The sequence below is a fragment of the Sapajus apella genome, unplaced genomic scaffold (assembly GCF_009761245.1).
Source record: "Sapajus apella isolate SASKATOON/1434 unplaced genomic scaffold, GSC_monkey_1.0 scaffold2, whole genome shotgun sequence".
Lineage (NCBI taxonomy): Eukaryota > Metazoa > Chordata > Mammalia > Primates > Cebidae > Sapajus > Sapajus apella.
Genome location: NW_022436942.1, coordinates 63,777,411 through 63,788,423, shown reverse-complemented (window position 1 = coordinate 63,788,423; position 11,013 = coordinate 63,777,411). Strand labels below are relative to the sequence as shown.

The window sequence follows — 11,013 nt, the reverse complement described above, 5'->3', positions numbered from 1 at the left end:
GGAAGGAAGGAAGGAAGGAAGGAAGGAAGGAAGGGGGGAGGGAGGGAAGGAAGGAGGGAGGGAGGGAAGGAAGGAGGGAGGGAGGGAAGGAGGGAGGAAAGGAAGAAGGAAGGAAGGAAGGAAGGAGGGAGGGAGGGAGGGAGGGACGGAGGGAGAGATGGAGGGAAAGAGAGAAACAGAGAGAGAGGGAGGGAGGGAGGAAGGGAGGAAGGAAAGAAAAGAAAGGGAGAGAGATAAAGAGAGAAAGAGAGAATAGTAATTAGACCAACTACATAATTCTTGTTACGTAATTGTTAATATAAGAACCATTTATAGTACTCTATCCAAAAATTGGAGTTTTTAATATTCTTATTGCTGTATTTTATATAATAGTTTTTTTCATTGTAATCCTATGTATTTTTTAGGATCTATATTCTACTCTAAGAAGGTTCTATGGGCTTCAACAAATTGCCAAAATATCTGTGCACGAGAAAGCTAAGAACCTTTGGGTTAGAAGTCTAAGGTAATGGTTTACCTATTATTCAATTTTACCTAACCCCTTGAAATCTATATCTTATTAAGTGAAGTCTTTGGCCATTGATTAATTACCTGAGAGGCTTGTTAAAATACAGGTGTCCCGGTCCCACATCCAAATTGCAAAAATAGACCCTTGGAATTGGAACCTGGGAATCTTTACTTCAAGTGGCTCTCACCAAAGCTGTCCCATATGGTGCCCCTGGGTGGAAGGAGCCCCTTGGTCAGCATGGCTTGGAGTGGACTGGACCTCCCTGGCCTAGTGGAACAACCTGCCCAGCTTCACCTGGGGATGCTGATCCTTCAGGTGATTTCCAGTGCTCCCTAGAGCTTCTCAGTGAACAAGAGGATTAAAATTAAGGTAGAAACTGGCAGATTCATTTTCTGGTCATAACCCTGTGGAACAAAACAGGATTTGGTCCAGATAGGACAAAGTGAAAAGAAAAAAAAAAAAAAAAACAGTAGGAATCAGCAGATGGTGATGAGAGCAATCCCTAGCTCCCTTCATTGCTCATTAACATAAGGCACCACCACAGTTTACAAATGCCATGGCAATGACCCAGAAGCTAATGACTCTTTCATAGAAAGCTCTAAATAGTCTCCCTTCACTTGCATATAATCAAAAGTGGGTTCAAGTGAGTATAAATACAGTTGCCAAGAGCCCATTTTTGTTGTTGTTGTTGGTTTGTTTGTTTGTTGTTTGTTTTTGAGATGGAGTCTCACTCTGTAGCCCAGGCTGGAGTGCAGCTGCATGATCTCGGCTCACTGCAACCTCCACCTCCCGATTTCAAGTGATTCTCCTGCCTAGGCCTCCCAAGTGGCTAGGATTACAGGTGCCCATCACCACACCTGGCTAATTTTTTGTATTTTTAGTAAAGACAGAGTTTCACCATGTTGGTTAGGTTAGTTTGAAACTCCCAACCTCAAGTGATCCGCCTACCTCGACCTCCCAAAGTGCTTGGATTACAGGCATGAGCCACCACACCAGGTCCCTCAAGAGCCCATTTGTTGCCAACTCTGGGTGCACTGCCTATGAGTTAGCCCTGCTCTGCAGGGAGGAGTACTGTTTAATAAAAAGAACCCCCTCAGGCAAAGCCCCAATCTGGGGGCTCACCTGCCCTGCATCATCATCACAAATTTGGGTTTCTGAGTTCTAGTTCCTTGTAAGTGTGGTAACAAATTATCACAAACCAAGATGGCTTAAAACAATAGAAGTTTATCCCTCACAGTTCTGGAGGCCAGAAGTCCAAAATCAAAATATTAGCAGGATTGGACCCCTCCGGGGCTCTAAGGAGAATCTGGTCCATGCTTCTCTCCTACCTTCTAGAGGTCTCTGGCAATCCTTGGGATTCCTTAGCTGGCAATGCATCACTACAATCTCTGTGCATCTTTACATGGTGTTCTACCGTGTGTGTCTCTATGTGTCTGTGTGTCCAAATTTCCTTCTTATAAGGATATCCATCCCAATACCCAATGGATTTGGGACCCACATTAATCCAGCATGACCTCAACTTCACCTGGTTACATCTGCAGACTCTATTTCCAAATAAGTCACATTCATCGGTTCCATGTGGACATGAATTTTGGGGAAACAGTATTATAGCTGACCTCCATCCCATCCCCAGGAGACAACTATTAGGGAAGTAAAGCAGTGGTTCTCAAAGTGTGGTGCCAGCAGCAGCCTCACCTGGGAACTTGCTAGAAATGCTAATGATCAGCCTCCAGTATCAGCAATTTAGGGGGGCCCAGTGATACACACTTTGACAAGTCCTCTAGAAAGTTCTGATGCCTCTTCAAGTTTGAGAACCTAGAAACTATGGGTGATCTTCCCCCCAGTTGAATTGTTGATTCATTCAACAAGCATGTAGAAAAGAGTTCACCTGCTGCTGGGTGTGCAGCCGTGTTTAAGTCACAGTCTCTACCCACTCGGAACTTATGCTCTGGTGGAGAGATCAGCACACAGGTTGAGATAAAGCACATGGACTCATACGCCCCTGGCAGTTATCCTTTGTAACCCACAAAAATGGCAATTTCACATGGTTCACCCTAAACACAGCACAAAGTTTCCAGGTGCACCACGAAAGTCTCCCAGAGGATGTGCTCACATATCCTGAGGTTGAAGAATAATTCAGGAAAGGTTCAATGAACAACTGAGGGAGGGAAGTCCAGATGAGGAAACCACGCATGCAGATAGTAGGATGTGTGAGAACCAGAGACAAGGCTTCCACCGGCTCTGTAAAGTCCAGGCTGACCTTACCCTGGCTTCCGCCTTTGCCACAGCTTCTTCACAGTCACCTTAGTCTTAACTAAGGGAAGTTGCATCTAGGCACCAGGACAGTAAAGCCCCCAAGCAGGTTCTGCCAGACTTTTGATGTCTTCTCCTAATCCATGAGCACTGAGATGACCTCTCCATCAGGGAGGTGGGCACAGTACCTAGGGACTCCCTTGCTTTTAAGGGCCCACAAAATGTTTTCATTTCCTTAAAATCCAAAGGAAAGATAAATGAACTGATAGAATTGAATTAAATGTTTTAATTTTCTTTTTCTCATCAGAAAAAAAATGAAATGTTTAGGGCCCTCAATGATCTATTAAATTATTTTCATATGCTTACTTGAAGGAAGGGGCCCACAAAGGCACGTTTGTGCCTCAAATTCACAGAAGTCATAATGTGGCCGTGAACAAGAGAGCTTCTGAATAGTGAGGGTAAGAGGCCAGGGTCCCTTGGGTCAGCTTCTGGGATTTCATGAATACTTAGTACAAAGAGTTGGTGGGGGTGGCCCAAGAGATCCCTTCCTCCCAAGGTTTCCAAGGGTCTCCACCATCTAGATGTTCCAGCCCAAACTCTCCCATGCTCCCATGGGTCTCCTGGATACTTCGTTCCCACTGGGAATGGAGGAAGCAGCCATCAAAGAAGAAAGGTAGAGACAGGAGCAGAAAGAAGGCGTTCTGAAACCCTGAGGGTGGGGTGCTTCTGAGAAACAAAATCAGTCACCAGCAGATTGAGAAGTGGGAAGAGGGCCTTGAAAAGTCCCCTAAACCTGAGCGGGGTCTAGGCTCTGCCTCATGGGCACCATGTCACCTGAGCAATGTACTCAACTGCCCCAAGTTTCAGTCTTCTTCTGTAAAAAGCTGTGACTTCTCTATTATCACCAAATATTTCTCATTAGGTATTAAATAAACTTCACCCAACTATTTCTTGTGAGGATTCCATGAGATATCACTAGTGCACGTAACTCAGGTCAAGTGCATACTAGGTACACAGAAAGAGTTAACTTCCTCTTCCATTATCAATCTGTATCAATAAAATGTCACTTGGTTGCCTTCACCTTTTTATTTCAGAGATTTAGGAAGGCCCCTAGCCTAAAGATTACTTTACTTTTTACCAAGTACCACTTTGTCTGAAATCCTGCCATCAGACATTCATCCTATAAAGTCAGCACCACTCTCTCCCCAGTGCCTCTATTAATATGCATAGACTTTGAAAGAATTATTTTATCAGCTATTTTTCTCCACTTATCATGATTAATATGGAATAGGCTCTCAGCAAAGACTGTCTCCCTTCTCCCAGCCACCATTGCAAGGTAGCAAAATAAGGTGACCTCAAGCCATCCCTCAAGCTGACAAAAATTTCTGCCTTCAGTTTTATGAGGTCTCTGGAGCAAATGGTTTTTGGCCTCTGGCCTCTGTGATTCAGGAAACTTCTCGTAGTTTCATAACTTAACGTTGCAAATCAGACCATATCTCTGTCCCCCTCAGCCCTGCCCAATTGCTTCTCATTAGCTCTAAAAAGAATTTGAAGTGTTCCCAGTCCAGGACACTTAACTGTCTTTCCTCCTTGTCCCCCGTCCCTCCTGACCTGCTCCCACCACTGTAGCCACATCAGCCATTGATAGTTCAAGCTTGTCTTGGGCTTTTGCATGCCTGCGTGGAATCCTCTTTTCCCTACTGCCCTCTGCCTCCCTAACTCAAGTCATTTGAGTCATTGCTTAACTGTAGTCATTTTTGTTTGTTTGTTTTTTGTTTTTTGTTTTTTTTTTTTTGAGACAGAGTCTTGCTCTGTCACCCAGGCTGGAGTGCAATGGCACGATCTCTGCTCATTGCAACCTCCGCCTCCCAGGTTCAAGTGATTCTCCTACCTCAGCCTCCTGAGCAGCTGGGATTACAGGTGCACACCACCACACCTGGCTAATTTTTGTATTTTTAGTAGAGGTGAGGTTTCACCATGTTGACCAGGCTGGTCTTGAACCCTTGACCTCAGGTGATCCACCCGCCTCTGCCTCCCAAAGTGCTGGGATTACAGGTGTGAGCCACCACACCCGGCCTAACTGTTGTTTCTTTAAACAGATCTTCTCTGACCTTCTCCCACCTTCCCCACAACACACACGGGTCATATCTCCTCCCATGTCAGATACAGGATTAAGTAACGGTATAATTGATGGTATGATTGTGAATCAAATCAGTGTATCCTAAATATGAGTGTGCAGTGACTCCTCTGTCCATCATTCACCAGTACTCAATATGCATCATAATTCAGATTGCTTTCTTTTAATAGTGGGTCAGCCAAGTTCTTTTTGCAAATTCTTCAGCCCTTTTCATAAAGTTCCCAGTGGAAGAATTCCTTCAGGTATCAGGATATAGGCCTAACCGTACCGCAAGGATATACTGGGTGCTGTTCTTTTTCTCATTTTCACTCGCATATCCTTCACCTGGTCAGTCTGAGCATCGCTGGCCTTGGGAAGATGTGGGACTGACAAAGCAGAAACCGGGTGATTTTTTTCATTTCCAAAATAGTTTCTTAAGATTCAAAAAGGAAGGCTTTAGGGCAGAAAAGTGCAGAGTTTAAGCTATACCCATAAAACTGGAAAGAGCATGGGAGGAAAGACAAGCTCACTCCTGCATCAGGGGCACCTGGTCTGGCAGGGAAACAACGGGACCAGAAATGTGACATTGCAGGAGATGGGAATTTGGCAGGGAGTACTAGAATGAAAAGGACCAAAACTGGCTTAAATAGGGAGAGTGGGGAAGCCATAGGAATCTGCCGGTCAGTACCTGGAAGGCCTCCCACCACTGCCTGCAGGCTATAGCCTACCATATAAACGAGCACTCCAAACCAACTGGGTAAAGAAGCCAGCTTAGCTATATACACCTGTACCGCACCTGTGAATTGTCCATTGATCCTACAGAAGAAAGTCATCTGCTATGACTTGGGATTTATCTGAGCCCCATCAAACTCTCCTTCTAGCATACCCCCATTTTTTCTATGACCTGAGACAGATAAACCTCACAGAAACCACAGGTAGGATGGGAGAGAAAGCCCCAGAAATGGCCCTAATAAAGGATGGTCAATGGGGAAACATGCTCTTGTTAAAACATAGAAAATGCTCAAGTTACCCTATCTCTTATAGTCAAGATTTTGGTATTCAGAGTGAGTAATACTAAATCTGTAGTCCTCCTCACCTGATTACGTCTTGACACCACTGTGTCACACGTTGTGCATGCATGGGTCTACTATGGACATGGCCTGGGTTGGTAAAGGAAGCTTGGTCTTCTCAGCCTCTCTGAAATCTCCACCTTTTACAACTATCCAGTTAACCAAGTATTTTTGGATGCCTACTGGGTGCCCAGTTGCTGAGGATACAGGGATAAGCAAACTACAGCTCCTGTCCTCAAGGATGGAGAAGAAATAGTCACCTTCACAGAGCTCCCAGTCCTCCACCAATAACCGTGTTCTGATAGCCAACTCCAGGTCAGGCTCTACACTAAGTGCCTGACATCGGACATGTCACTTAATCCTTAAAATATGTCAGTCATTTGCTCCAGGTCACCCAGCTGGAGTGATGATAAACACATGGAGAAGTGGTTCTACCTTTTCCTTGCCAGAGGAGATACAAAGAATTAAAAAGTCATCTTCTCCTTTTCTGAACAAATAGCCAAGGAAGAAAATTAACATAACTTCTGTTTTTGCGTGTTTGATTTGGTTTGGTCTTTTTCTTTCTTTTCTCCTCTTTGTTTCTTTCTCTTTCTCTCAGATGAGGGGAGGTGGCTCTCACCTGTGAGGGGAGGTGTGGTGAGGCACAGTGTCTCACCAGTAATCCCAGCACTTTGGGAGGCTGAGGTGGGAGGACCATCTTGCGGCCAGGAGTTTAAGACAAGCCTGGGCAACATACTGAGACCCCATCTCTTTAAAAAAAAAAAAAAAAAAAAAAAAGGCCAATTGTGGTGGCACATGCCTATAGTCCCAGCCACCCAGGAGGCTGAGGTGGGAGGATCGCTTAAGCCCAGGAGGTTGAGGCTGCAGTGAACCAAGATTGCACCACTGCACTCCAGCATGGGCAACAGAGCAAGACCCTGTCCTCAAGTGAAAAATAAGCAACAGGCAATTTAAAAAAGGAAAGAGAGAAAAGAGGTGACCCATACTGAGATGTTATGTGTTTTCCTTGAGATTGGGGAAGAAGCTGGTTTAAAAGTCTCTGATGGTAGAGACCTGTGGCACCAGATAGTGGATACTGAGGCTTGGGCCTGGAGGGAACACAAGATAACAAGCTGCGGGAGCCTCTCCCAGAACCCCTTGGCCCAGGGTTGGGATGGAGGAAGATCAGGAGCCCCCTTCGAAATGGTACTTTGCAGGCCATGAGCAATTATTCCTTCATAGTGGATCCAAGGCCAGGAACATGCCTTTAGATCTTGCTGAATTACCTAATTCCCAGGGCTTCCTTATGTCCTCAAAAAGGAAAGAAAGAACCCCTCACTCCCCCCCGCTGCCCCACCAAAAAAGACATAACTAAGAATGAGTTGCCTGCCAGCCCTGGCAGGTGGAGAGCCAAGCCAGATTTATTTGCTTAAGAAAAATAAAGAAAACGTGACGCTGCTCACACCCAAGTGTCTCAGAGCAAATCCGCACAGGTTCCAGCTGGTGCTGGGAATTTCACGCACCCAGCCTCCCTCAAAAGAACACAGGGCTTTGCAGGCCTCTGCCCCATTAGAGAACGACCCTTTCCCCACTAAAACCATCACTTCTGGCTCGGCATGGATGAAGGCACAACGCAGCTGGTGAAAGTGCAATAATTAACCCGAGCACTCCTGAAAGACGATCACAATAATTTATATTTCTCCACCGCCCTCCATCCCCCCACGAGCTTTCCAGATTTTATGGCCATGACTCACCTCCGCTACTGCTGTGGGGCAGCTCCAAGGGAACGGGCTCACTCACACCCCACCACTGTTTAGGCAGAACTTAAAAAAAAGAAAAAAAAAACCACCCAGCTAATTACAAGTGAAACGCTCCCTGTCACGAGCAGGCCAGCTGACTTCATGCCTGGGCGGCAGAACAGCGATAAAACTCCCAAGTTGGTCCTTATATTTTTTAAAAGTCAGATTGCTCAGCCATGATCTCACAGCCCTGCACCCCAGCCAGTGGCCCCGAGCCAGTCTTTGAAATATGACCTCAGACGAGGCTGGTGACGGAGTAGCCCTTTTTGGCAGGGTTCATCTTAAGTCAGTTTTCCTATACGGTCTCATCCTTCTCGAGCTGCCTGGGAAGGCCCGTGTGCCCTCCCCATACTCCCCAGCACCAACTGCTTGCTTGACCCAATGGCGAGGCCACCAACGGTCCCGTGTGACAGCACCACGCTTTCTCCCGGCAATCCACCCTTCTCTCTACTCCTGCACATTTCTGTCTGTACTAGACATTTGGCTCTTAGCCACAGTCGCTCCTGTAGTGCGATTCAACTCCATTCAATCAGCAAATGTCTACTTGGAGCCATGATAGCGTCGTGGCTGAGAACACAGCATTTGAATTAAGAAATAATATGGCTTTGTATTCCACATCTCTCCATTACTAGCTGCATGAATGTGGGCAAGTAATTTAATCTGAGCCTCATTTTTCTCGTTTGTAAAGAGGAGGAAAATGACACATACCCCACGTGTCTCTTGATGTAGGAATCAATGCATAACATGGTGGTAAAGGCAACAAATTGTAGATTACATCCTACCAGCAACAATGATGGCCTTCTGGGTGGGGTGGACATCCATATAAGAATCCTTCACATTTCAAAGGAGTACTCTTGTTCAGTGATCCAGATGGCTAATGTTTTCTGATGGTTCCAGGCTTTACGGTCCTGAAATTCCTTTGGACGTCATTCTGGGACTCTCTCTTATCTCTGTATGACCAAAATGTTCCATGAAGATAGTGTCAGAAAGAAGACAGTGTCCTACCATCAGCTCATACTCTCAGACTATATCATTTTCCTTTGGGACTTAACAGAGAGGGCTCTGCAATCCGGCTTCCCAGATTCTCCCCGTTCAACCTGACTTGATTTATAAGAGCTCAGGAGGCTGCCTGGTGTGGAAGACTGACCAAGCACTAGATATGCAGCAAGGAACTCTAAATTTAAGTCCCAGTTCTGCTACTTTCTAGCTGTGCGGTCTTCAGGAAGTCATTCAGCCTCCATGAGTCCCATTTTCTTTCTCTGTATACAAAGTCTATCATCCATGCTCACTGTGAGGATCAAATATAAAAATGGAAGAAAAAGCACATTATGTCATACTACGTAGGAGAAACAAACTGTCCGGTAGCAAGTGCTCCCCTGCAAAGAAATCGCCACCTGCCTCAGAGTATCTCAATTCAAATCAACAATTGCTGTGCTAGGCTTCGAACCAGAGGAACTAAAAGGACGGATTTTAGCACTCTTCCCCCAAGAATCTCTCAGACAAGATGAGAAATCTACCCAGAACCCATCTGGGTTCCCCCAAGCCACCCTGCAAAAGAAATGGCATTTAACTCACGAGAAACTACAGTCTTCACCTTTCATGGGAACCAAGCCCTCGCTGCACTCCCTGCGGGCAGCTGACAGGTGGGCTCTTCATGTTTCTTTGGCCCGCCCACTCCTGGGTCACCTGGAATGCCACCAACCCATGAGTGAATGCCTTCTCTGATTCCACAGAAATTCTTCTTGCTTCAGGAATTTTATTTTTACTGAAGATTTGGGGAATCCCAGGAAGAAGAAACACTATGCGGGACACATCGTATTTCACCATCTCCCTGGTTGCTCCTCCATCCCCTGCCACTTAAGTACAACTACAGACACCCACTTGGGCTGTGTCATGTGTCCTCATCTCTGCTCTCCTGGTCTCAGCATCTGCTGCCAGAGAGAACTCACGTTCTCGACAAACATGGGTGAAACTCTCATGTCAGGGTCTGAGAAAGTAAAGCTCCCGTGGTAATATCACAAAAAAATGCAAGAACTCCTAGAGTATCAATCAGAATTTAAGTATCATGCAAAAGATGTAAGATCAGCGGTACAAATGTGCAGAGGTGAGAGCAACTTCCCAACTGATTGTGGCATCAAGGACTACCTCTTAACCAGGCCTTGAAGAGCAGGGCAAATGCAGCATCCTCAGCAGCAGGAACAGCATGAGCGAAATCACAGGGTCTGGGTGGGGATGTCACCGGCATCCTCCCCAGACTCCTTCAGGGCCACTTAGCTTAAGAAAAGGCAATCTCCATGAGGTAGAGCCTGGATCTGCTGTGGTTTACAGGATGGTTTGGAGTTAGGTCTCAGCTAATATTTCAAGGTTGTTTTGTCTTGTTTTGTTCCATAGACGTTTATGTCCACAGAGACCTCTCCTGGATAGATTCAAATACACGTGGACCCTGGCCTGACTCGCTTAGTCTCATCCCCACCTTTGGCACCATTAGAAGCATCTCCTTTTGACATCACTTCTCTGAGAGAAAATCCTAAAGAAGACAAAAGGACAAATATGTCCTCTACTGTTTATGAAATCCATTTTCCTGAGGCTGAAGCAGAAGTGGAATGCACTAGACAGGCTTTTCTCGGGGAGACTTTTCCAGAATAAACCCTATACATGGGGGGCATACGGAGACCTCAATTACAATGAAAAAAAAATGTACCAAAAATTTTCATTTGAGGAGGTTGATTTTAAGTGGAAACTTCTTACCCTTTCAGCTAGACTCCACAAATTGATTGCAAAAGCCCCATTCAAAAAACAAAACACACACACACACAAACCTATGGAGGGAACAGGCACATATTTCTATCCCCAATATGCCACTTCAAACACGCTGTCAGGTCACATCACTCCAAATAAGGAGAAAAAGAAATACAGCATCTTTGAAAAGAAAGCTGAGAAGGCGAAGGGGGCCTGAGGTAGGAGAAGGAAACGGGGGAAGATTACAAGTGACAGGAGTTTCCAAAGAAAGAGATTAAGATAACAGAAGTCTGTGCAGGAGCAGTTGGGACATGGGGACAAGGAAGAGGTGGAGAAGCTGATGTGGCATGTGGGGGAGTAGGAAGGGGGTACATGGAGAAGGAAAGTGGTCCTCACCTGGAGGGAGGGAGCTCTGATATGGATTATGCTGCGGCTCCGGGCGTTCAAATGTAAATCATAAATCACAGGTTGGTGTTAAGAGCAAGTGAGGCCTCGTGGTGGCTCCCGCCTATAATCCCGGCACTCTGGGAAGCCGAGGTGGGCAGATCACTT

General features: G+C 45.9%; 1 long non-coding RNA gene across 1 annotated transcript in view; it reads right to left on the bottom strand.

Annotated features, from left to right (window-relative positions):
• The window catches only part of LOC116566078, a 26,471-nt gene extending 17,673 nt beyond the window's left edge, over positions 1-8,798 (bottom strand). The window contains exon 1 of the long non-coding RNA XR_004275720.1: positions 7,678-8,798. This is a non-coding gene — a long non-coding RNA (uncharacterized LOC116566078). The remainder of the gene's footprint in view (positions 1-7,677) is intronic.
• Positions 8,799-11,013: the final 2,215 nt, after the last annotated feature.